A 26,010-nucleotide genomic window follows, 5' to 3' on the forward strand; every position below is an offset into this window, starting at 1 on the left:
AAATTTCACCACACCTAGTGTGTGTGTGACAATCATTGGTACTTTAACTTTTAACTTAGTATTGCAGTGGCGGGTCGTGCGTTTCCAACCTAGGCCTTCAGTGATGTCTGTCTTCAATGATTACCTCTCAAAATACCATCAGTGATGTCACCACATGACCACTGCTGGAGAAATACTATACAGAAACACATTTAGGCCCAACCAGGCATTGAATGACCACATCAACAGTGTACAAAACGGCTTATTTTCTGGTGCATATAAAAATCAATAAACCTGCATCAGCAATTACAACATTTATGTGGTAGTGTCAAAATTACTACAAAAAACATATTAAACGTGACAAAAAAATATCTGAACTCACAATTTGTAGCACCTATTCAACCTTCCGGGGTTGGCCGACATCATCTCACAAGATGTAGTTTCTCTTGAAATATCCTTCTTGAAAATGGCCTTGCACATATATGTGTTGTCTTGTCTTATCATCAAAGATGCAGACGAGGCATGTTGGCTGAGTCCAAAGTTCACTTCACAGCGTGCTCATCAATAACGTCTATTCAACCTAAACAGGACTACTACCATGCTTTTCACTACTGTGGCATGCTGGGTAATGAACTACAAAGTAAACAAAACCAGAATGCTGGACAACTGCAAAGACTTACTGTAGAGTAAAGACGGCGTCCACAAAGTACATCCGTACATGACAATCAACAATGTCCCCACAAAGAAGGATAATCCATCCATTTTCTACCAGTTATTCCCTTTAGGGTCACGGGGGGCATTGGAGCCTATATCGCAGGGGTCGGGAACCTTTTTGGCTGAGAGAGCCATGAAAGCCAAATATTTCACAATGTATTTCCGTAAGAGCCATATAACATTTTTCAACACTGAATACAACTAAATTTGTGCATTTTTAAGTATGACCAACATTTGTAGAGTTTAATAAGTCTCTTTTTCTTTTTAACAACATTATTATAAAAGTTAACCGATAATACATGTAATACTTCTTACCATTAATGCGACATCCTGAACAGGTGCGGTAGAAAAACGGATGGTTGGATTAAAATGCATGAGAATGTTTTATAATTTGAACGTTATTTTTGAAACTGTGATTACCAGCGGAATTATTCATTACTTATTGTGTTAAGCAATGTCAGGTAAGATTTATCTGAGAGCCATAGGTTCCCTACCCCTGGTTTGAGCATTAGACACCTTTTTACCTGCACACTGCCTCCCGCTGTTTCCCACATCTACAAAGCAATTATCTACCGACTGCCACCTACTGATATGGAAGAGTATTACACGGTTACTCGGCATAGCTCGGTTGGTAGAGTGGCCGTGCTAGCAACCTGAGGGTTCCAGGTTTGATTCCTGCTTCCGCCATCCTAGTCACTGCCGTTGTGTCCTTGGGCAAGACACTTTACACACCTGCCCCCAGTGCCACCCACACTGGTTTAAATGGAACTTAGATATCGGGTGTCACTTTGTAAAGCGCTTTCAGTCACTAGAGAAAAGCGCTATATAAATATAATTATCTGAGAGCCATATGCAGTCATCAAAAGAGCCACATCTGGCTCTAGAGCCATAGGTTCCCTACCCCTGCTATATCGGCTACAATCGGGCGGAAGGCGGGGTACAACCTGGACAAGTCGCCAACTCATCACAGGGTAAAAACAATTGAAGTATTCTTGATTGCTAAAACAAAGTAGATGCGGGAAATATCGCTCAAAGGAAGACATGAAACTGCTACAGGAAAATGCCCAAAAAATAGGAGCGCAAGACAAGAAGTAAAACACTACACACAGGAAAACAGCAAAAAATACAAAATAAGTCTGGCTGTGATGTGACAGGTGGTGACAGTACACCTGCTTTGAGACAAGAGCTATAGTGATGCATGGTTAGTTATGCTTTAAAGTCATATCCAAAAATTGCGACCACAACTTTTTTACTGTCAACTGAGTTTCGTTTTTAAGTGATTTCTGCTGGTGGTGTGCCTCCGGGTTTTTCCAACGCAAAAAATGTGCCTTGGCTCAAAAAAGGTTGAAAAAGACTGACCTAGCTCATAACATCACAATATATATCTACCTTAAGACATCTAGAAGGCCTTACTGACAACAACTTGTGATCTGATTGGCTAAATGTTTGTGTCCGTTCACTGAGTGCACGGACGCCCGCATTGTTGATTCTAAAGGCTGTGGGCAGATTTTTGTACTGCAGGGCAACATAAGCCAGCTGAATTCTGATTGGATAAAAACTCTATACCTAAAAACGACAGTGTTGGCAGGAGCATAATATGACATGAAGAGAATATGAATCATTTTATATATTTAGGGAAAGTAAATTAAAAATTACTTTTATCTTTAATATGATCATGATTTCCAGTTATGTTAGGCCAGCAGAGTAGGCCTTCCTGGCCCGGACGGCACACCACAGGTTTATTGTGTGTATCGCGCAAACCTTGTGTGGACTGAACCGTACTGGGAGATATGTAATTCAATCAATGTTTATTTATATAGCCCTGAATCACAAATGTCTCAAAGGACTGTACAAACCACTACGACTACGACCTCCTCGGAAGAACCCAAATAAGGGCAAGGAAAACTCACACCCAGTGGGACGTCAGTGACAATGATGACTATGAGAACCTTGGAGAGGACTTCATATGTGGGCAACCCCCCCCTCTAGGGGACCGAAAGCAATGAATGTCGAGCGGGTCTAACATGATACTGTGAAAGTTCAATCCATAGTGGCTCCAACACAGCCGCGAGAGTTCAGATCAAGCGGATCCAAGACAGCAGCGAGAGTCCCGTCCACAGGAAACCATCCCAAGCGGAGTCGGATCGGCAGTGTAGAGATGTCCCCAACCGATACACATGCGAGCGGTCGATCCTGGGTCCCGACGAGTGGTCCATCCTGGGTCCCGACTCTGAACAGCCAGTACTTCATCCATGGCCAACGGACCGGACCCCCTCCACAAGGGAGGGGGGGACAGAGGAGAAAAAGAAAAGAAGCGGCAGATCAACTGGTCTAAAAAGGAGGTCTATTTAAAGGCTAGAGTATACAAATGAGTTTTAAGGTGAGACTTAAATGCTTCTACTGAGGTAGCATCTCGAACTGGCATTCCAGAGTACTGGAGCCTGAACGGAAAACGCTCTAAGGCTGGCAGACTTTTTTTGGGCTTTAGGAATCACTAATAAGCCGTAGTCCTTTGAACGCAGATTTCTTGCCGGGACATATGGTACAATACAATCGGCAAGATAGGATGGAGCTAGACCGTGTAGTATTTTATACATAAGTAGTAAAACCTTAAAGTCACATCTTAAGTGCACAGGAAGCCAGTGCTGGTAAGCCAGTATAGGCGTAATGTGATCAAACTTTCTTGTTCTTGTCAAAAGTCTAGCAGCCGCATTTTGTACCAACTGTAATCTTTTAATGCTAGACATGGGGAGACCTGAAAATAATACGTTGCAGTAATCGAGACGAGACGTAACAAACGCATGGATAATGATCTCCGCGGCAGTAGTGGACAAAATGGAGCGAATTCTAGCGATATTACGGAGATGAAAGAAGGCCGTTTTAGTAACGCTTTTATTGTGTGACTCAAAGGAGAGAGTTGGGTCGAAGAAAATACCCAGATTCTTTACAGAGTCGCCTTGTTTAATTATTTGGTTGTCAAATGTTACAGTTGTATTATTAAATAGAGGTCGGTGTCTAGCAGGACCGATAATCAGCATTTCCGTTTTTTTGGCGTTGAGCTGCAAAAATTGACACTGGAAACCATCAGTGTATGCCAACAAAGCGTCTCAAGCTAATAAAAGACAAAAATCCATGCTAACATTGCTAATGCACTACAGGAATAAAGTTTTTTTTGAGCAAACCAACATGATCACTGAACTTCAAAGTAAATAAAAAGATTATAAAAAAACCATTTGAGTTGAGAGAATGAAGCCTTGACCCAAAAGCTTTCGAGAGATTTGGAGCCCAGGGATCTAATCTGGCACTGAGCAGGACATCACTGTAGGGTCCTTCAGGAGAAAGCGTCAATCAGAAGCTACTGTACAACAATTCAACTCCTTTCTCTCAGACGTAAAGACCAGACCATCTGGTCCAGTGACCCGTGTAAGCCAGGTTTCTCTCTCTCTCTCTCTCTCACACACACACACACACACACACACACACACACACACACACACACGCACACGCACACGCACACGCACACGCACACGCACACGCACACGGAATATTTAGTCTCCACACTCCAGGCGCCTTTGTCCTGGTTTGTGTTTGCCACAAGAGATCCTTTCTGCATTTAATGACTCCATTTTCACGCTGATGAAATCCCAAGGCAACAATGGCAAAGAAAAGGATTGAGACAGCATTTCAAGCCAAGAACAAGTCTTTCTTTGCCTTTATTTGCATAGAACATGTGTCACATCGTTGATGCTGGCTGGCACTTTAGTGTTGTCAATCAATGTTTATGCATATTTTTCACTTAGCCAAAAACACTCCAATAATTCCAATATGCTCAGATGTTACAAACAGCCATTTTCTACCGCTTGTGGTCGTAGGGGGTGCTGGAGCCTATCCCAGCTGCACTTGGGCGGAAGGCGGGGTACACCCTGGACAAGTCACCACCTCATATTAGGGCCAACACAGACAGACAACATTCACACTCACATTCCCACACTAGGGTCAATTTAGTGTTGCCAATCAACCTATCCCCAGGTCACACTTGCCAACCCTCCCAATTTTCCCGGGAGACTCCCGAATGTCAGTGGCCCTCCTAAAAATCTCCCAGGGCAACCATTCTACCGAATTTCTCCTGATTTCCCTCCGTACAACAATATTGGGGGCGGGCCTTAAAGGCACTGCCTTTAGCATCCCCTCTCACCTGAAAAGGAGACTATTATATATGTCTCCGTTATCCACAGGTTGATCTATAACCCAAAAAGTAGGCAGGCACGGAGCTATTTCTCAGCGTGTGTTTATTCCAGCCGGCACATTAACACACTGACACACAACAACCGGATTCCCATCATGCATTGTTTCAAAACTGAGGCAAGTAGTAATGTCCAAAAACATAACAGAGACGAAGCAGAAGAACGAAGAAGAGACATGGCGACAACGAGTAAGAAGAAGAAGTATGTTTGCAAGTTCCAAAATGATTGGAAACAATTTCAGTTCATCCAGGACAGTTCGAAGGGGAAGTGGTGTGCTGCCTGCAAATTTTGTAGATCAGACTTCTCCATTGAACACGGTAAATGAACGGATATACTCAATCATGAACGGATAATTTATATGCAGTATATATTAGGGGTGTGGGAAAAAATCAATTCGAATACGAATCGAATCGTTTACGTTGTGCGATTCAGAATAGATTCTCATTTAAAAAAATTTTTTTTTTTTTTTATCAATCCAACAAACCACTACACAGCAATACCATAACAATGCAATCCAATTCCAAAACCAAACCTGACCCAGCAACACTCAGAACTGCAATTAACAGAGCAATTTAGAGGAGACAAACACGACAGAACAAACCAAAAGTAATGAAACAAAAATGAATATTATCAACAACAGTATCAATATTAACCTCACTGACATTATCATTAGAGATTTATAAAAATAATAAAAAAGAACAATAGTGTCACAGTGCCTTACACTTGCATCGCATCTCATAAGCTTGACAACACACAGTGTCCAATGTTTTCACAAAGATCAAATAAGTCATATTTTTGGTTCGTTTAATAGTTAAAACAAATTTACATTATTGCAATTAGTTGATAAAACATTGTCCTTTACAATTATAAAAGCTTTTTTTTTTTGTAAATCTACTACTCTGCTAGCATGTCAGCAGACTGGGGTAGATCCTGCTGAAATCCTATGTATTGAATGAATACAGAATCGTTTTGAATCGGAAAAATATCGTTTTGAATCAAGAATTGAATCCCAAAAAATCTAAATATTATCAAATTGTGACCCCAAGAATCGATATTGAATCGAATTGTGGGACACCCAAAGATTCACAGCCCTAGTATATATATATATAGATGCATAAGAAATACTTGAAAATATATACAACCCCCGCTACCCCCTACCTCCTGAATTCGGAGGTCTCAAGGTTGGCAAGTATGCCCCAGGTGCATGTCTTTGGAGGTGGGAGGAAGTACCCTGAAGGAACCCACACAGTCACGGGACCCCGAGTCCTAAAATTGAACCCAGGACCTTCTTAACGTGAGGCACGAGCATGAACCACTATTGCGACGGTCATGTTCTCATAGGGAGGACAAGCAGAAAGCTTCAGGAGCGGCGTTCAAGTAGGAATAAATATTTATTCCAAAGACAAAAACAAAAAATGTACGAAAGAGTTACGTGCCGAGGACACGGGAAGATGGAAACGCTTCACAAGAAAATTAGCGGAGGAGCAGCTGTCAACATTACAGTTGTACAGGATGACAACACCAAGGCAAGATGTTGCATTGATCCAGCAGCTGAAGGCTGCGACACACCAGATTACAAAGGGAAGTGATTAGTGGCAATATGAGGCGGGGACGCTAATCAATAAGCCGCAGACAGGTTCAAACAATTAGTGTCCATGGCAACCAAAAGTAAAGGAAAGGATAGAGCAGAACTGGGCAAATTAAGGCCCGGGGGCCACATGTGGCCCGTTGAGCTTTTCAATCTGGCCCGCCGGACGTTCCCAAATAACTTTCTAGATCTTTAAGATGGAAAGTGTAGCTGCCATTATGATGTGCACTCATGTTTTCTAATGACCGTAAGGCTTGAACTATACTAAGTCTTTCAATGGTTGGAATCTGCGCTTATGGATGGTATACTAGTTACTATGGTCATCTAAGTAGTTACTATGGTCATCTGATTAGTTACCATGGTCATCTAATTAGTTACTATGTTACGCTGTGAACGGGACTCTCGCTGCTGTGTTGGATCCGCTTTGGACTGGACTCTCGCGACTGTGTTGGATCCATTGTGGATTGAACTCTCACAGTATCATGTTAGACCCGCTCGACATCCATTGCTTTCCTCCTCTCTAAGGTTCTCATAGTCATCATTGTCACCGACGTCCCACTGGGTCATTATTGTCACCGATGTCCCACTGGGTGTGAGTTTTCCTTGCCCTTATGTGGGCCTACCGAGGATGTCGTGGTGGTTTGTGCAGCCCTTTGAGACACCAGTGATTTAGGGCTATATAAGTAAACATTGAATGATTGATTGATTACTATGGTAATGTAAGTCACAGCAGCTCAGATGAGGCATCAAGCAATGTGGGTGGGGAGAGTTTCCTCAGACGCGGAAGGAGATTTTCACAACCAAGTTCTAAAGCTTAGTGATGTATATCAGATATATCAGACTGTAGGTGAGTTTATTTTGTACCCTTCGCGTTCATATTTCACTGTTTGTTGCATTTGTGTTGTTGTTCACTTGATTGTAAAATGTGTCGATCGAAAGGGGGTGTGATGTTCATATTTTGTCAATATTCAGTGTTTTATCCTTCATAGAAACATTTAAAATTCCATTATGTTTTCAGGGCGGTCTGTCATGTTTTCAGCATTCAATCAGACTTTATTGTGAGGTTTTGTATTAGTGTTCATAAAAATAGATATACTGGCCCCCAGACACATTTTCTTCTCTAGATGTGGCCCTCCGAGTCAAAATAATTGCCCAGGCCTGGGATAGAAGGTAGAGAACAGAAACAGACTCAAACAGGAAAAAAGCTTGTAAACATAAATCAAGACATGACCAAAGCAACAGGTCATGACAAACTTCTGCACCGCCGTTAGAGACATTAAAATAAAAAACTTAGTTTTACAAGCATCAACCTTTTTCTCTTTCCTTGCCCCCCCCTCACCCTTTTTGTCATTGTGTTTTGAGAATAAGCTCGAGTCTGCACTTCGGACACTTTGTGCTTGGATGATTTTAGTTAAAGTTAAATTACCACCGATTGTCACACACAAACTAGGTGTGGTGAAATTTGTCCTCTGCATTTGACCCATCCCCTTGTTCACCCTCTGGAAGGCGAGGGGAGCAGTGAGCAGCAGCGAATGCCATGCTTGGGAATCATTTATGGTGATTTAACCCCCAATTCCAACCCTTGATGCCGAGTGCCAAGCAGGGAGGTAACAGGACCGATTTTTATAGTCTTTGGTATGACTCGGCTGGGGTTTGAACTCACTTTTTGATGGAAAGTGTGGCCTATATACCAATGTGTGTACAGGTGGTTCTTATTTGAAGGCATTCCTGGGGGGGCTGGAAGAGAACAATCCGATTCTCCCAGATGTTCCCAAATTTTAAATGATGATTCCTGTTTTCAATGCTCAGTCCGCCGACTGGAAGAATTAGCTGCCACATACGTCGTGTGGAATCCCGCCATTAAATCTTTTCAAGTATTATTATCACTAGAAGACAAGGCTAAACATGTTACACACAGATGTAAGGAATTGTTCCCATTTTTTTTTATTAATGTTATGCCTTTCTTGCATTTCATCATTTTATTCCAGTATTTGATATGTACTTTCTGTGTAGAGTGTGACCGACTTAAGCGTTCCTTATATTTACATGAAACCTACATCGCCGTCAAAAGGAAAGAGAAGTCGTGCGGAGACAAAAGAGGTCCCACTTCGTTTCCTCACACAAGATTAGGACAAAGACGACGTTTGACTGAGTTGGATGAAGTCAAACTTTGGAATAAAACGGCTGAGGGTTTGGAGAAAAAAGTGGCAACACCACCAGGGAATGTTTGAGGGTAGAAATGAAAGAGAAATGGTTCTCCAGCAGGCAGTAAAGAAAAGAAGAGGAGTTCTTCTGTGCAGCAAACTGACAACACGTATTACTGAGTAGAAGTCATGTTGTGTTTATTTCCATGAAGCCTGTCCCCTTCCACAGCACTTTCCTGAGTGCATTTCTTCCACACAATTGAATCCTTTTTGTGCCGCTGCACATAAAAGCACGGGCACCGTTGCCATCCTTGTCCTTCAGCTCAGACACCTCCTAAAATTCAACACAACTTTTGTTTTCAGTTAAGTGCAAGCACACATTTGTACGGCTTGCCTGGAATATTGGTGTGTAACTTGTACGTTTACTACTCCTGTTCAAAGTGGGGCTGTAAAAGTTAAGCCAAGACATTTCCTTTAAGGGCACTCATTTTTTTTGACATGCAATTAACATGAGTGTCAAACCACAGGAAGAAAAAAGCAGCCAGCTCAGGGGCCTAGTGGTTAGAGCAGGGGTGTCAAACGTACGGCTCGCTGGCCGGATCAGGCCCGCAAACAGGTTTTATCCGGCCCGCGGGATGAGTTTTCTAAATATAAAAATGAGCCGAAATTTTTGAATGAAGGAAATGGCTGTTCTGACTGTGTCCACTAGATGTCACAATAGCAATTCTGTGTATCTTTGTAGATCAGGGGTCGGCAAACCGCGGCTCTTTGATCACTCTGATGTTGCTCAGCTGCATATTTGCCGACCCTCAAGATTTTTCGGGAGGTTGTCCGGATTTCAGTGCCTTTCCCAGAAATATCCCATGGCTAACATTCTCCGGTTTTCACCCGCATAACTATTTTGAGGGCGTGTCATGGTGACAATGCTTTTAACGTTCTCTAAAACATATCGCCGCGCCCGCCTTCACGCCATCCTATCTGCGTGGCCGGCCGGTCACATGTAGCATGCGACCCCTGATAGCACATCATCGACTGCAAGGCATACTTAATCAACAGCCACATAACTTTAACACTCTTACTAATATGCGCCACACTGTGAACCCACACCAAACAAGAATGACAAACACATTTCGGGAGAACATCCGCACCGTAACAACATAAACAAAACAGAACAAATACCCAGAATCCCATGCATCCCTAACTCTTACGGGTTACATTATACACCCCCGCAACCACCAAACCCCGCCCCCCTCAACCGACGCACGGTTGAGGTGGAACAACTAATAAAAAAAAAGGCATGTCCTGAAGACATTAAAAGGTTTGGCGCAGAGGTGAAGATTCTCCGAGAAAAACAACACATCAGTGAGAAAAGAGATGACAGTCTTGCAGGAGGACACCACAGCAGTAAGGCATGAGGTGAAAGTCCTACAACAAGGAACAACAGTAGTGATACAATAAACAACAGTGACAGCACTGTGCCAACAGTTGCTAGAAAAATGATACCAAGCTGGAGAATATCAAAAAGGAGTTTACGCGACAAAATTATATAATCATTGCAGGGCTGCACATTACTCCTTGATCCTATGCTCAAGAAGTCAAGAAGTTGACAACAGAGAACCAGATTACATGGTCTGCTTTAACAGAGTAAAACGTGGTCAACTTTCTGCAATCAACAGGAACTGACATCAATATTAACGCCATCGACACGTGCATCTCACTGAGTGGAAGAAACAGCACTACGCCGGTGAAGCTTGTCAACAGAAAATCCAAATTGGCCCTCCTGAAATAGGGAAACAAGCTGAAGGGCACAAACGTGTAAATCAGGGGTCTCAAACACGCGGTCCGGGTGCCAATTGCGGCCCGCGATATGTTATTTTGCAGCCAGCACCTTAATGTGAAAATTTAACGTTCAGTGCGGCAAGTGAGTTTTACATGAATGGCGCTTTACAGTGTCATACTTTTAGACCCTCAATTTTTCCAGGAGGCTCCCCATGTTAGTGCCACTCCAGGGATAATGTTCTCTTAAATTTCACCTTAACAAAAATATTAGGAGGGCACTGTCATTAGTGTCCTCTTCAACCTGTACAGACAAGTGCCAGGCCAGCCACATATTGTAGTCAGTATCGATAGATACAATGAGCGACTGCAAGACATAGTTGATCAACAGCCATACAGGTCACACTGAGGGTGGCTGTATAAACAACTTTAACACTGTTACAAATATGCGCCACACTGAAGCCACACCGAACAAGGATGAAAAACACATTTTGGGAGAACATCCGCATTGTAACACAACATAAACACTACAGAACAAATACCTGGAATCCCATGCAGCCCTGACTCCTCCGGGCTACAATATACATCCCCGCCCCCTTCCAACCCCGTCCCCCATTGTAGCCCGGTAGAGGTAGGGCTGCATTGGTTTCTGGGTATTTGTTCTGTTGTGTTTTGGATGTTCTCCCAAAATGTGTTTGACAATCTTGTTTGGTGTGGGTTCACAGTGTGGCGCATATTTGTAACAGTGATAAAGTTGTTTATACAGCCATCCTCAGCCCATATGGCTGTTGACCAAGTATCTTTTGCAGTCGCTTCCGTGTGTCTGCAGAAGCCTCTTACAATATGTAACTGGGTCTGCACACTGTTTGTATGGTGGAAAAGCGGACGAGACGGCAGGTCGAAGAGAACGCTAAAGACGTTGCCATCACTACACGTCCTTACTATTGTTGTCCTGGTGAAAGCCGGGAGAATGATTGCGCTGGGGGATGGACGGGAGGGGCACTGATAATCGGGCTTTTCCTGGAAGAATCGCTAGAGTCGACAAGTATGTTGCTATGGTGGGAAAGCCATTCAAAGAAGGTGAAATCATCAAAAAGTGCATGAAAACTTTTCTTGCGGCCCAGCCTCACCCAGTTTCTGCATCCAGTGGCCCCCAGGTAAATTGAGTTTGAGACCCCAGCTTTAAATGTTTCTGTAGAGGTCCTCACTGGAAAACTTTGTTCCCTCCCATAAATAATCAGGGTGATTTTGAGATATCAGGGCTCATAGGCCATTTACCAGAGGTGTGGACTCGAGTCACATGACTTGGACTCGAGTCAGACTCGAGTCATGAATTTGATGACTTTAGACTTGACAAAATGTAAAAAGACTTGCAACTCGACTTAGACTTTTACACCAATGACTTGTGACTTGACCCTTTTGACTTGACATGACTCGCTACTTTCCCCAAAACCCAACGATTAAAAAGTTATTCAGGAGCGCTCCGTAACTTTCATTTTGTACGCGTGTTTGTCAACGTGTGTGCGATGACAGCCTGTGCGCTACCTGTCAGAACAACAGCCAATCAAATTACATCCACGTTGTCTCTCGTCACACAGCATTCACCTAATCAAATTGCAGGAAAACCAACGAAGAAGAGCTTTCAAACAACAGAAGAATAAGTGAAGAAAATTATGCCATAAAGTGTTTCGTTCGGGTATTAAAAGTACGACTTGGTCAACAAAACAGGAATTGCCGCAAGCCAAACATGCGGTTGGAAGATTACAGACGGAGACGCATCAATTTACAACTTCGTTCGACATTTGAAGTTGCACAAAGAAGGGTAAGTTTTGAATGTAAGCTAACGTTTATTGGCTGAGTAACGTGACTTTTATTTGCTGTGTAGTTAAATCAGTGAGGCTGTAAACTCACTGCTAGCGTTATAACCACAGACATCTTATAAGGGTACGCAGCATCTAGCGCTATTGCCTATTGCCGCAGACGAGACGCGGGGCCGCCATCTTGGAGTGGTGATCTGCTCCACTCAGTGCAATTCATTTGGCAGGAGCAATGAACTGTCAGCGCATTTAATTCATATTAACTCACTGAATACCACTTATATTCACGCGCTTTTTTGTCATACGTGTAACTATGATAAAGGACACATGTCCTGGCGTGTTCATAATTTGCTTAACAGAAATAGAATATTCTTATATGCTATAAGTGACCAAACGTCTGAGATCAAAACTGGGAATATAATCCCGGAGAAGGGGGAAAAAAACAGTCAGCTATTTTGAAATTGAAGAAACAATATGATTAGGTTATATATACATGTGTATATCCTACATAAACAATGTATGAATACATTAGATATCTATATATCTTACGGACTTATAGACCAGATGTTCTCAAATGGGGGTACTTGAAGATATGCCAAGGGGTACATGATATTTTTTTAAATATTCTAAAAATAGCAACAATTCAAAATCATTTATAAATATATTTATTGAAAAATACTTCAACAAAATATGAATGTAAATCAATGGTTCCCAAACTTTTGCAGGCTGGCGCCCCCTTGGCTCCCCAGTGAATTCCTAGCGCCCCCCACCACCCCCCCACAGACACATATGGAAACAAACACCTCTTTCTTGATATTTGGTATGCTGCAATTTGAAAAGAGAAAGGTTAAACACAAATGTGTATTTCACAAATAAAACCCAATTTAGTAAACCAATTTATCTTTTAGCAGTTTTAACTGTTTCCGCAACATAGAATGGTAAATAAACATTCCACCAGTAACTTTCATTGTCTCACACTTAATATTAATGGGATGGAGTCTATGCTGTCGGATCTGACTGGGCCAGAGCGGCGTGTGGTAACCGGACCCTGATGCGTCGTCCACTGACTCGTCCTGCTGCACGTGTTGTGTACAAATCGTCAAACAAACGTTCGAACTTCTGACTTCGACTTCGGACTGCCGCCCCCCTACCGCCCCCTTCTTCCTCACCGCCCCCCCAGATCTTTCCACCGCCCCCAGGGGGGGCGGTACCGCCCACTTTGGGAACCACTGATGTAAATTCATAAACTGTGAAAAGAAATGCAACAATGCAATATTGAGTGTTGACAGCTAGATTTTTTTGTGGACATGTTCCATAAATATTGATGTTAAAGATTTCTTTTTTGTGAAGAAATGTTTAGAATGAAGTTGATGAATCCAGATGGATCTCTATTACAATCCCCAAAGAGGGCACTTTAAGTTGATGATTACTTCTATGTGTAGAAATCTTTATTTATAATTGAATCACTTGTTTATTTTTCAACAAGTTTTTAGTTATATTTACATCTTTTTTTTATAAATAGTTTAAAAAAGACCACTACAGTTGTGCAATATTTTGCACTGTTATACAGTTTAATAAATCAGAAACTGATGACATAGTGCTGTATTTTACCTCTTTATCTCTTTTTTCAACCAAAAATGCTTTGCTCTGATTAGGGTGTACTTGAATTAAAAAAATGTTCAGAGGGGGTACATCACTGAAAAAAGGTTGAGAACCACTGTTATAGACTTTATCTCTGTTGCTGCAACAGCAGAGAGTTTATTCTGTCTTGACACTTTGTATTGATATTTTCTATTACATTCTTCCTTTAAATGATCATGTTTACAGTGATTGTTTTATATGTATTTTTCATGTATCTTGCTTTGGATAAAAGTGTCTGCCAAATACTTAAACGTACATAAACACCTGAAAGTCTTTATGTCAGCTAAAACCCCCAATCTGTTTCACTGGATTCAGAATAAAACCAAATTCGGTCTTACTCAACAAAGTTAGTATTTGAATATTGTTACTTGAAGACTTATCTGTGGTTACAATAAAATGAAAATGCATCATAATCAATGGCGGCTGGTGAATTTTGTTTTAGGTGGGCCTGAAAGTTTGTAAACCAAATACCTGTAGGGGGGTCATCCTCCCCCAGAAGATTTCTTTGTGATTTTCACACACAAATATTGTAGTTCTTTGCTCCTGCTTAACTCTGTGGTAATATTCTTTTCACAAAATACAACCAATAGAGTGTTAATGTAAATTCTTACTTGTGAAAAGTAATCCTCCAATTCCTATTTTCAACAGTCGGCTCAATTAAGCAGGAAAACGCTGAATACAAGCACAGCATCTTTGTTTTCTACCTGTCAAATGTTAGTTTAGGCTGCTTGCTGGCTCCTCATCACCACTTCAAGATGGCAGTCAAATTACTTGCGTCACAGCAGCCAATTCTGCGTCTACTTATAATATGTCTATGGTTATAACGTCATTGCAAACACGGCAATCTGTTGCGTCCACTGCAGTTCGCTACCTTATTCATACTTATTGTCAAGTGATTTTTTTTTTAAGCAGGGTTGCATGAGGTACCTACACATAACGTTACGTTAATGAATGCATCACACACAGTAATGTAACGTTAGACGGCGGTCAGCAGCACCGCGTATTTTAGCCACCTACAAAAAGACAAACAGTCAAAAAAAGGTCAGTTAAAATGTATACTATATTAAGAATATGTGTACATATTCCATAGAGCCCTGACATCTAACAAGTACAGCACTGTTCATTGTTATGTTCATGTATTTGTTATTTTTCATGTGTACGCACACATAAACACATACAGTATGAGATGAGATCAATGAGATAAGGTAACAACAAGCAATAAACTGCTGATGAACTAGTTACAATACAATATTCCATGGAAATACAATGTTAACACTTTTGTGCAAATAAGTACACTTGCACTTGTTTTTTCGAATGTGTTTATACTGTAAAGGAATTAGTTAAATGTTTAGAATAACTGGTTAATAGTGCTATTATGAAGTGCAATGTCAGCACTGTTTTTTTTTAAATAATAAATACATACAGCGTTTTAAAAGCATACACAATCTGTGTACATATATTAGTCTGTGGTTAAAAAGACTTGAAATGACTCGAAACCCAAAATGCAGGACTTGGGACTTGACTTGAGACTTTCCAGTTTTGACTTTGGACTTGACTCGGACTTGCCTGTCTTGACTCGGGACTTGACTCGAGACTTGAGGGCAAAGACTTGAGACTTACTTGTGACTTGCAAAACAATGACTTGGTCCCACCTCTGCCATTTACTGTAACACACCTTAAACATCACCAGGAGGCATCTGCGGACGAGCAGGCAGTACTGAGCAGGCTTTTAGAGAAGGTTGATGAAGCTTCAGCATCAAGAGGGAAGATTTACTATCAGGCGGCTGCAGAAGGAAAACACACACACACACACACACACACACACACACACACACACACACACACACACACACACACACACACACACACACACACACACACACACACACACACACACTCTCTCTGAGGGCTTGAAGTTAATTATGCACACCGTCCATGTGCTGTGACTCCATTGGCCACATCTACTGCAGGCTGGCGAGGTAACATTCAGATTAGCCGCGGACGAGCACACGCAGCAGCAAAGTTGGAGCAAACTATATGCAGCACTTTGTGTTTGAAGCAATAAAACAAAGCAGCACAGGAGGTCAACAAAGAAAAATACCAGCTTTTTTTATCTTCCTGCAGCAGGTAATTCTCCTCAGCCAAGCAAGCACATTATTAATTCTACCACATGAATTTCATTTTCCGCTGCAAAGTTGCTGCGTTGTCAGGATGTGCGGAATGGAAAGGTCAAACAGAAACTTGTGTATAATGTATAATTCAAATAAATGACTGATGAATATTAAGATTTTTAAAAATTAATCTTCAAGGGTTGACATTAGTTTATGATTATTAGTTTTTTGATTAAAGGCCTACTGAAATGAGATTTTCTTATTCAAACGGGAATAGCAGGTCCATTCTATGTGTCATACTGAATCATTTCGTGATATTGCTATATTTTTGCTGAAAGGATTGAGTAGAGAACATCGACAAAAACGTTCGCAACTTTTAGTCGCTAAGAGAAAAGCTCTGACTGTACCGGAAGATCCGCTCATGTCTACAGTAAGAGCCGACTTATTACCACAATTTTCTCACCAAAACCTGCCGGTTGACATGTGGTAGAGGACCATGTTTGCTTGACCACTCTGTTCCGTAGTAAAGCTTCACCTTCGGGAATGTAAACAGGGAAACACCGGCAGTGTTTTTGTTGCTAAAGGCGGCCGCAATACACCGCTTCCCACCTACATCTTTCTTCTTTGACGTCTCCATTATTAATTGAACAAATTGCAAAAGATTCAGCAACACAGATGTCCAGAATACTGTGTAATTATGCAATCAAAAGAGACTACTTATAGCTGGGATCGGGCTGGAAAAAAATGTCCGCTACAATTCGAGACGTCACACACACGCGTCATCATACTGACGTTTTCAACAGGATACTTCGCGCAAAATTTAAAATTGCAATTAAGTAAACTAAAAAGGCCGTATTGGCATGTGTTGCAATGATAATATTTCATCATTGATATATAAACTATCAGACTGCGTGGTCGGTAGTAGTGGGTTTCAGTAGGCCTTTAAAATGTGATGCATTTCATTGTATAGTATGCATGTTCAAAATAAAAATGAAACTGAACTGAACTGAACGCAGAGGAATGGCAGCAGCGACGCTAGCACACGGCCAAAAAACCCCATCAGCGAGACCGGCGGCAGCCTGAGCAGCCAGGCGGGTGCAAGCAGAGGCCTTGCAGGTAGCGAGCAGCAGCACAGAGGCTAACACGGAAGTACGGGACACTCAGATCACCACCACCAAGACCAGCGTAGGGCCAAAGAAGGCACTAACAGCTGAGGAGATCAGACGGGCATTAGAGGATCTGACAGGGGAAATGTCAGCTGTGAAAAAACAACAGCAAACTATCATGCAACTGGTGGAGGAGGCGAAGTACCTGCAGGTACAAAATAATGAAAAGGACCGACAAATAAGAGATTCAGTAGACAGCGTGGCGGAGCGGGAAGAGTACTTCAGGATAAATGATGTTATTGTGAGAGGACTACACATTAAGGTGGAGGAGAACCGGGAGAATTAGATGTCAGCTCCACAGAGCAACAAGTTGCTACACGTATGCAACCAAAAGGTGTGGAATTGGACCTTCAAAACATCAAAGCTTGTCATCCACTCTGCGGTATAAAAAGGACCTCCATCTGCAATAATAATAAGGGTCTAGTGTTGTAACGATACCAATATTTTGGTACCGTGCTAAAATTATTTTGGTACTTTTCCTAATAAAGGGGACCACAAAAAAATTGCATTACTGGCTTTATTTCAACTAAAAATCTTAGGGTACATTAAACACACAAGACCGGTACATTCCAGAGACAGTATTGTACAGAAAATGAATCATTAGTATTGCGGTACTATACTAATACTGGCATACCATACAACCCTATAAGGGTCGTTACCAGAAAATACAAATCAGCACTACTAAAACAAGGAAAGAAGTTAAAAGGAACAAACGTGTATATAAGTGAACATTTAACAAAAGCAAACGCCCACATAGTTAGAAGGGCACGCAACCTGAAACAAACAAGGCAAGATACAACAAACTAAAATAGTCATCAAATGAAATGGTACACCGGAAGAAGCTAAAGTAACTGTCATTCAGAAAATAGAGGAACTGGATAGGTATCAATTACTGCAAGCAAAATAAACACAATCATGACACAAAAAAACAGGACCCTAAGGACAAACAATTGGAAACATTTAGCTCCATGGACTATAAAAGTATGGAAATACAGGATGACAGATATTTCTCCCCCACCTTAAGCACGATTGTTAATACTATTCAAATGGTCAATTATTCATTTTACCTGTAGAAGCCTATATGCACATTTCCACAGCTTATATGCAAATTTCCACAGTGTGAAGCATTTTTTGGAACAATTCAACGAGCCCTTCCAAATAATTGCTGTATCAGAAACATGGATGGATGCTAACAAAAGAAGATATTTTGACCTGGAAGAAAGATATGAACTGAAATATTGTCGTTATTGGTCATTAGGCATCTGTTGTGTTTCCTATTTCTGCAGTTAGAAAGCTGTAAGAGTGTCTTTACTCTTTGAGACTTATCACTCACGTTTAGATTCAGATTTATATATAAGATTAACAATTAGATTCAAGATTTAGGTTTGGATTTAATAATTAGTGCTTAAGGGTGTCCAGGGTGTACCCCATCTTCTGCCCGATTGTAGCTGAGATAGGCGCCAGCGCCCCTCGCGACCCCAAAAGGGAATAAGCGGTAGAAAATGGATGGATGGATGCTTAAGTTTAGATTTAACATTTAACGCCCACATTTAGTTTTAATATTTAGCGCTCATTTAGATTTAGACTCAACATTGAGTTTTAACATTTAGGTTTAAATTTAACACTTAAATTTAAATTAAACATTTACATTTAAAAATTAAATCTAACAATTAGTGCTCACATTCAGATTTAAGATTTATATATAAGATTTACATTTAGATTCAAGAGTTAGGTTTAGATTAATAATTAGTGCTCACATTTAGTTTTAACATTTAGCCCTCACATTTAGATTTAGACTCAACATCTGGTTTTAACATTTAGCACTCACAATTAGATTTAGACCCAACATTGAGTTTTAACATTAAGGTTTAAATTTAACATTTAAATTTAGATTAAACATTTAGGCTCAAATTTAACATCTAGATTTAACATTTAGATCCAACAATTAGTGCTCACATTCAGATTTAAGATATATATTTAACATTTAAGTTTAAGCTTAACATTTAGATTTCGCGCTCACATTTAGCTTTAACATTTAGATTTAGACTCAACATTCAGATTTAGATTTAACATTTAGTTTTAGATTTAACAGAGATTTAGATTCAACATTTAGATTTAAGATTTAGATATAATATTTAGGTTTAGATTTCATATTTAGATTCAACATATAGATTCATATTTAAGATGTAGGTTTAGACATAGCATTTAGTTTTAGATTCAAACTTTACATTTAGATATATTATTTAGAGTTAAATGTAATGAAAATGAGCTAAATGTGAGAAAACTAAGTTAAATCTGAGAAATAAATCTTCTAAAAAAGGGTGACAGAACTTTTACATTCTGCAGCCTGTAGAAAGAAGTGAGAAGAACTGATTGATTTGACCTTTACATTTTCGTCGATGAGCAGCTGTCTGAAGGTGTCAATCAAAGTGAGCATTATTGTTATCTAGCTAAATAAAGCCAGAACGTTGGCACAGGCCATGTGGTGTACCTAATGAAGTGTCCAGAGTGTGTTTCCTGAATTGACCTGCAAGTTAAAAGCTGCAGCAAGAATGACTAAAAGCCTGCTTGAGGCAAGAAAAAGAAAACCAGTGTTTGCAGACAAAATACTCAATATGAGGTTTTTTTTTGTTTTTTTTTACTCCCCCCTCCAGTTTCAATATGTCTCTGTGTGTGCAAATCATTTCTCAGGCAGGATCACGTTGCTGCAGAATTTCAAAGAGGCGGTCAAGGACGAGGTAACCCTGTTTACTCCCATAGCTTGCACGCTGTCTGCTCTTTGACTTTAGGCAAGTTTAAAAATAAAACGTATTAATTTTCGTAACCTTTGAAGAATTATAAGAGCAAAGATGTCTGCTGACCTTCACGAGGAAGTGAACAACTACTCAACTTTAACCCAGATCAAGAACTCCTTGTAGATAAACGATTAAGGATTTTTGTAGTCAGGTCTGAATTGTTATATTTTGCCCATAGTCAATGATCATTTGAATCTATAGGCGTTTTTTTAAAGAGCGATATGAACAGATGACATGTAAACTGACTCATGGTCATTAGGTGTCAGTACGTCACATAAATATAGAGCAGACCTGGGCAAGTTAAAGGCCTACTGAAATGAGATTTTCTTTTTCAAACGGGGATAGCAGGTCCATTCTATGTGTCATACTTGATCATTTCGCAATATTGCCATATTTTTGCTGAAAGGATTTAGTAGAGAACATCGACGATAAAGTTCGCAACGTTTGGTCGCTAATAAAAAAGCCTTGCCTTTAACCGGAAGTAGCAGACGATGTGCACGTGACGTCACGGGTTGTAGGGCTCCTCACATCTGAACATTGTTTACAATCATAGCCAGCAGCGGCTAGAGCTATTCAGACCGAGAAAGCGACAATTTCCCCATTAATTTGAGCGAGGATGAACGTTTCGTGGATGAGGAAATTTAGAGTGAAGGACTAGGAAAAAAAAAAGTAAAAAAAAAAAAAAAAAAGGCAAGGTCAGTGAGAGCGATTCAGATGTTAGACACATTTACTAGGATAATTTTGGAAAATCCCTTATCTGCCTATTGTGTTGAAAGTGTTTTAGTGAGATTAAATAGTACCTGAAAGTCGGAGAGGTGTGGCCATGGGTGTGTTGACCACCAGAGTCTCTGAGGAAAGTCACGCAGCTGCAGCAGGACGGAAACTACGCTGATGTCTCCGGTAAGAGCAGACTTATTACCACAATTTTCTCAAAGAAAACTGTCGGTTTACATGTGGTCGGGATCCATGTTCGCTTGACTGCTCTGTTCCATAGTAAAGCTTCACCTTCACCTTAGGGAATTTGAAACAAGGAAACACCGGCTGTGTTTGTGTGGCTAAAGGCTAAAAGCTTCCCACCTCCATCTTACTACTTTCACTTCTCCATTATTAATTGAACAAACTGCAAAAGATTCAGCAACACAGATGTCCAGAATACTGTGTAATTATGCAATTAAAGCAGACGACTTATAGCTTGGATGGGGCTGGAAAATAATGTCAGCTAAAACCCGAGACGTCAAACGCACGCGTCATCATACCGTGACGTTTTCAACGGGACACTTCGTGGGAAATTTAAAATTGCAATTTAGTAAACTAGAAAGGCCGTATTGGCATGTGTTGCAATGTTAATATTTCATCATTGATATATAAACTATCAGACTGCGTGGTCGGTAGTGGTGGGTTTCAGTAGGCCTTTAAGGCTCGTTAAGCTTTTTAATCTGGCCCGCCGGACATTCCCAAATAATTTTCTCGATCTTTAAGATGGAAAGAGTAGCTGCCATTATGATGTGCAGTGATGTTTTCAAATGACCGTAATTCTTGAACTATACAAAGTATTTCAATGGTTGGAATCTGCGCTTTTGCACGATATACTGGTTACTATGGTAATGTAAGTCACAGCAGCTCAGACGAGACACAAAGCAGTGTGGGTGGAGAAGGTTTACACAAAGTGTATCCTGAGCATCCATCCTGAAATGCGGGTGTCAGGGACAGACGGGGAAGGAGATTTTTACAACAAAGTTCTAAAGCTTAGTTATAAATCACATACATCAGACTGTAGATGGGTTTATTTTTTACCCTTCGCGTTCATATTTTGCTGAGTTAGTTGCACTTTTGTTGCATTTTGCTTGATTGTAAAATATGTCGATCCAGAAGGGATGTGACAATCATATGGTGTCAATATTCAGTGATTTATTGTTCATAGTTAATATTGTAAATCCTACATTCTTTATTTTCCTGTACATTCTGGGTGTCTCATTCAGTGAAAATGTTTTAATTCCATTCCGTTTTTTAAGGCGGTCTGTCATAGCGTTTTTAGCATTCAGACATTATTGTGAGGTTTGTTATTAGTGTTCCTAAAAATAGATATACCGAGACGTTTTTTTTTCTCTAAATTTGGCCCTCCAAGTCAAAATAATTGCTCAGGCCTGATGTAGAGCTAGCGCCTATAGTGACACTTCCAAAGTTAAAGGCCTACTGAAACCCACTACTACCGACCACGCAGTCTGATAGTTTATATATCAATGATGAAATATTAACATTGCAACACATGCCAATACAGCCGGGTTAACTTACTGAAGTGCAATTTTAAATTTTGCGCCGAAAAATCGTGCTGAAATTGTCTCGGTATGATGACGCCTGCGCGTGAGGTCACGGATTGTAGAGGACATTTTGTGCCAGCATCGTGCCCAGCTATTAAGTCATCTGTTTTCATCACAAAATTCCACAGTATTCTGGACTTCTGTGATGGTTAATCTTTTGCAATTTGTCCAATGAACAAAGGCGACATCAAAGAAGAAAGCTGTAGGTGGGAAGCGGTGTATTGCGGCCGGCTGTAGCAACAAAAACACAGCCGGTATTTCATTGTGTACATTCCCGAAAGAGGACAGTCAAGCTTTACTATGGAACAGAGATGTCAAGCGAACACGGTTTAATTGGACCACACACACAAAGTACAGTGTGTATTATGCAGCGATCATTTCGAAAAATAAATAACATTTTACCATTCTGTATTCTGAAGGCGATCTATGTCGTGTGCTACTCCAGCATCAATATCAGCAGCGTCCTCCTGACAGTCACCGTCAGCGTCGGGTTCAAAGCGGTCTGGCTCTATCCCTTGTTGCGGTTGAGCCTGGCAGAGTGGTCCTGCCACGCCCACGGCTGCCACGGCGCCTCTCACAGTATCTTCCCTTTCTGAATCGCTCCCACTGCCCTCTGGTCCTTTTTTTTTCTTTCTAATCCTTCACTCTAGCTTTCCTCATCCACTAATCTTTCATCCTCGCTCAAATTAAATGGGGAAATTGTCGCTTTCTCGGTCCGAATCGCTCTCGCTGCTGGTGGCCATGATCGTAAACAATGTTCAGATGTGAGGAGCTCCACAACCAGAGACATCACGCGCCTATCGTCTGCTACTTCCGGTACAGGCAAGGCTTTTTTTATCAGCACCAAAAGTTGCAAACTTTATCATCGATGTTCTCTACTAAATCCTTTCAGCAAAATATGGCAATATCACGAAATGATCAAGTATGACACAGAATGGACCTGCTATCTCTGTTTAAATAAGAAAATCTCATTTCAGTAGGCCTTTAATTATTTTTTTTACATCGTAAAAGAGTTTGTCTCATTGAGGGGTCGTTAACGTTTTACAGGCCAAAACTGATGAAGAAATGGAGAAGGGACCCCCTTACTCATATATCCCGTTTACTACATTTTTATTTAAACACGCTTGTCACGATCGACTCTCGAGGGATCCCAGAAAACATCAGAGACGAACAAAAAGTCTTGAATCTCACAAGTTGGTGACAAACAAAAAGAGAACCATCCAAGACAATAGCTCCAAAGTGAATAAACAAGCTAGAAAAAAGGAAGGGAAACAAACAAACAACGCCACTGGTGGGAGGTATAGCCTCTGGCAAAAAAAAGTGCATTGTAGACTAAGAAACAAAAAAACTAAAGGAGGTCCTCAGGTGAAGATGGAATGATTGAACACAAAAATACAAAACTAATCTCCAAAACAACCAAGCAAGAGAATATCCACCGGGATGGACGCAACAGGAGCTAGAAGCTGGAGTTGCGTTGGCGTAGACTCGACACAGAAGAACGATCCCGCAACAACAGGTGAGTTTGGTGAGTCGAAAGAGGCTGGGTTAATTGCAAACTGCTGTGCGCAATCACTCACGCCGTTCCCTGGGAACCATGGCAACCGAAACAGCAGAAAAAAGAAAAACAGAACAGGGCAGCAAACTTGCCTGCCAGCAGGAGGCAGACACAACAAAACTGGTAGACTAGGGTAGTGTTTTTCAACCTTTTTTTGAGCCAAGGCGCATTTTTTTCATTGAAAAAATCCGGAGGCACACCACCAGCAAAAATAATTAAAAAACGAAACTGAGTTGACAATAAAAGTCGTCGTCGCAATTGTTGGATATGACTTTAAACCATAACTAACCATGCATCACTATAGCTCTTGTCTCAAAGTAGGTGTACTGTCACCACCTGTCACATCACGCCAAGACTTATTTTGAGTTTTTTCTCTGTTTTCCTGTGTGTAGTGCCTATTTTCGTGGCTTTTTCTTTTTTGAGGTATTTTCCTGTAGCAGTTTCATGTCTTCCTTTGAGTGATATTTCCCGCATTTTTTTTTTTTTTTAGCAACCTAGAATATTTCAGGTGTTTTTATCCTTCTTTGTGAGAACATTGTTGTCATGTCATGTTCAGATGTACATTGTGGACGCCGTCTTCGCTCCACAGTAAGTCTTTGCTGTCGTCCAGCATTCTGTTTTTGTTTACTTTGTAGCCAGTTCAGTTTTAGTTTCGTTCTGCGTAGCTAAGCTTCAATGCCTTTTCTTAGGGGCACTCGTGTGCCGTTAGGGGTGCATGTCTAATGCAAGGGCTGTTTAACACCTTTCTTACGTCACGACTCTGGAGACCAATAAGCGTTGTCAGCAGGTTTACTGACATTCAAAAGGGTGAAACTAAAAAGACGAACAATACAGTCAATATATACATATGTTATGCAAATGTATTCATATATATGCTGTAATGCCACCTTACAAGGCAGGAGAAGGTAAACAAAAGGGAATTGGTACTACGACGCCATCTTAGATGATATTGCAAATTATCGGTAATGAGCATGACAAAGATCTCATTATACATCACAAATCGTAAATTTAGCTAGAAATATTTGACATAAAAAACAAGTTTCAAGGTTCAACTTATGATACATACAAGCAAGAGTTTACAACTTTTAGTTGTAACGGAACAACTCGCCTTCTGTTTATTTTTTATTTAAGCATTAGATACATTTTTAACTGCACACTGGGGCGGTATAGGTTGGTTGGTAGAGCGGTCGTGCCAGCAACTTGAGGGTTGCAGGTTCGATCCCCGCTTCAGCCTTCCTAGTCAATGCTGTTGTGTCCTTGGGCAAGACACTTTACCCACCTGCTCCCAGTGCCACCCACACTGGTTTAAATGTAACTCAGATATTGGGTTTCACTATGTAAAGTGCTTTCAGTCACTTGAGGAAAAAGCGCTATATAAATATAATTCACTTCACTGCCCACGCTGTTTCCGATATCTGCAAAGCAGTTAGCTACAAAGTGCCACCTACTGACATGGAAGAGTATTACACGGTTACTCTGCCGAGCTCTAGACAGCACAGATACTCAGCAACAACACAATTTCTGGTTTGCAAAAAATATTTTTAACCCAACTAGTTGAAATTAGATAATCCCCCACGGCACACGATGCCGGCACGAGTGTGCTGCGGCACAGTGGTTGAAAAACACTGGACTAAGGAATTCAAATGATACAGTTAAGCTGGTATTAGCTGCCAACTAGAGGGCCCAGAGCAGACTAGTCGCTAGCTGGCAATTACACCGCTAATCACTAGCCATATAAACAGAGGTGGGTAGAGTAGCCAGAAATTGTACTCAAGTAAGAGTACTGTTACTTTAGAGATGTATTACTCAAATAAAAGTAAGGAGTAGTCACCCAAATATTTACTTGAGTAAAAGTAAAAAGTATGTTGTGAAAAAACTACTCAAGTACTGAGTAACTGATGAGTAACCTGTTCGTTTAATGATGACGGCAACAAGTAATGCACAAAAACATAAAAATAGCAATGAACAAATTCAGAGCCAGGAACATATCTTAAGCAACTAAAACAATAATATATATTAAATAATATATATTTGGTTTTACACTTATGAAAAAAAAATGAAAATTGATTTTACCCTTGCAACCTCATTATACTATTGGCTAAGTTTTATATTCATAAATGTAAGTTTCTCAATACCCTACCTATTTTTTGTGCTTTTAAAAA

The 26,010-nt window shown here is 40.7% G+C and overlaps 1 long non-coding RNA gene across 3 annotated transcripts in view; it reads right to left on the reverse strand.

The window, feature by feature from the left end:
• Nucleotides 1-26,010, reverse strand: part of LOC133568702 (uncharacterized) — a 91,617-nt gene that overhangs the window by 25,489 nt on the left and 40,118 nt on the right. Inside the window, exon 4 of one of the 3 annotated variants that reach the window (XR_009809650.1) lies at nucleotides 15,579-15,687. The exons of the other annotated variants lie outside the window; for them this stretch is intronic. This is a non-coding gene — a long non-coding RNA (uncharacterized LOC133568702). The remainder of the gene's footprint in view (nucleotides 1-15,578; nucleotides 15,688-26,010) is intronic. 3 annotated transcript variants of the gene reach the window in all.

This window comes from Nerophis ophidion, linkage group LG14, assembly GCF_033978795.1.
Source record: "Nerophis ophidion isolate RoL-2023_Sa linkage group LG14, RoL_Noph_v1.0, whole genome shotgun sequence".
Classification (NCBI taxonomy): Eukaryota; Metazoa; Chordata; class Actinopteri; order Syngnathiformes; family Syngnathidae; genus Nerophis; species Nerophis ophidion.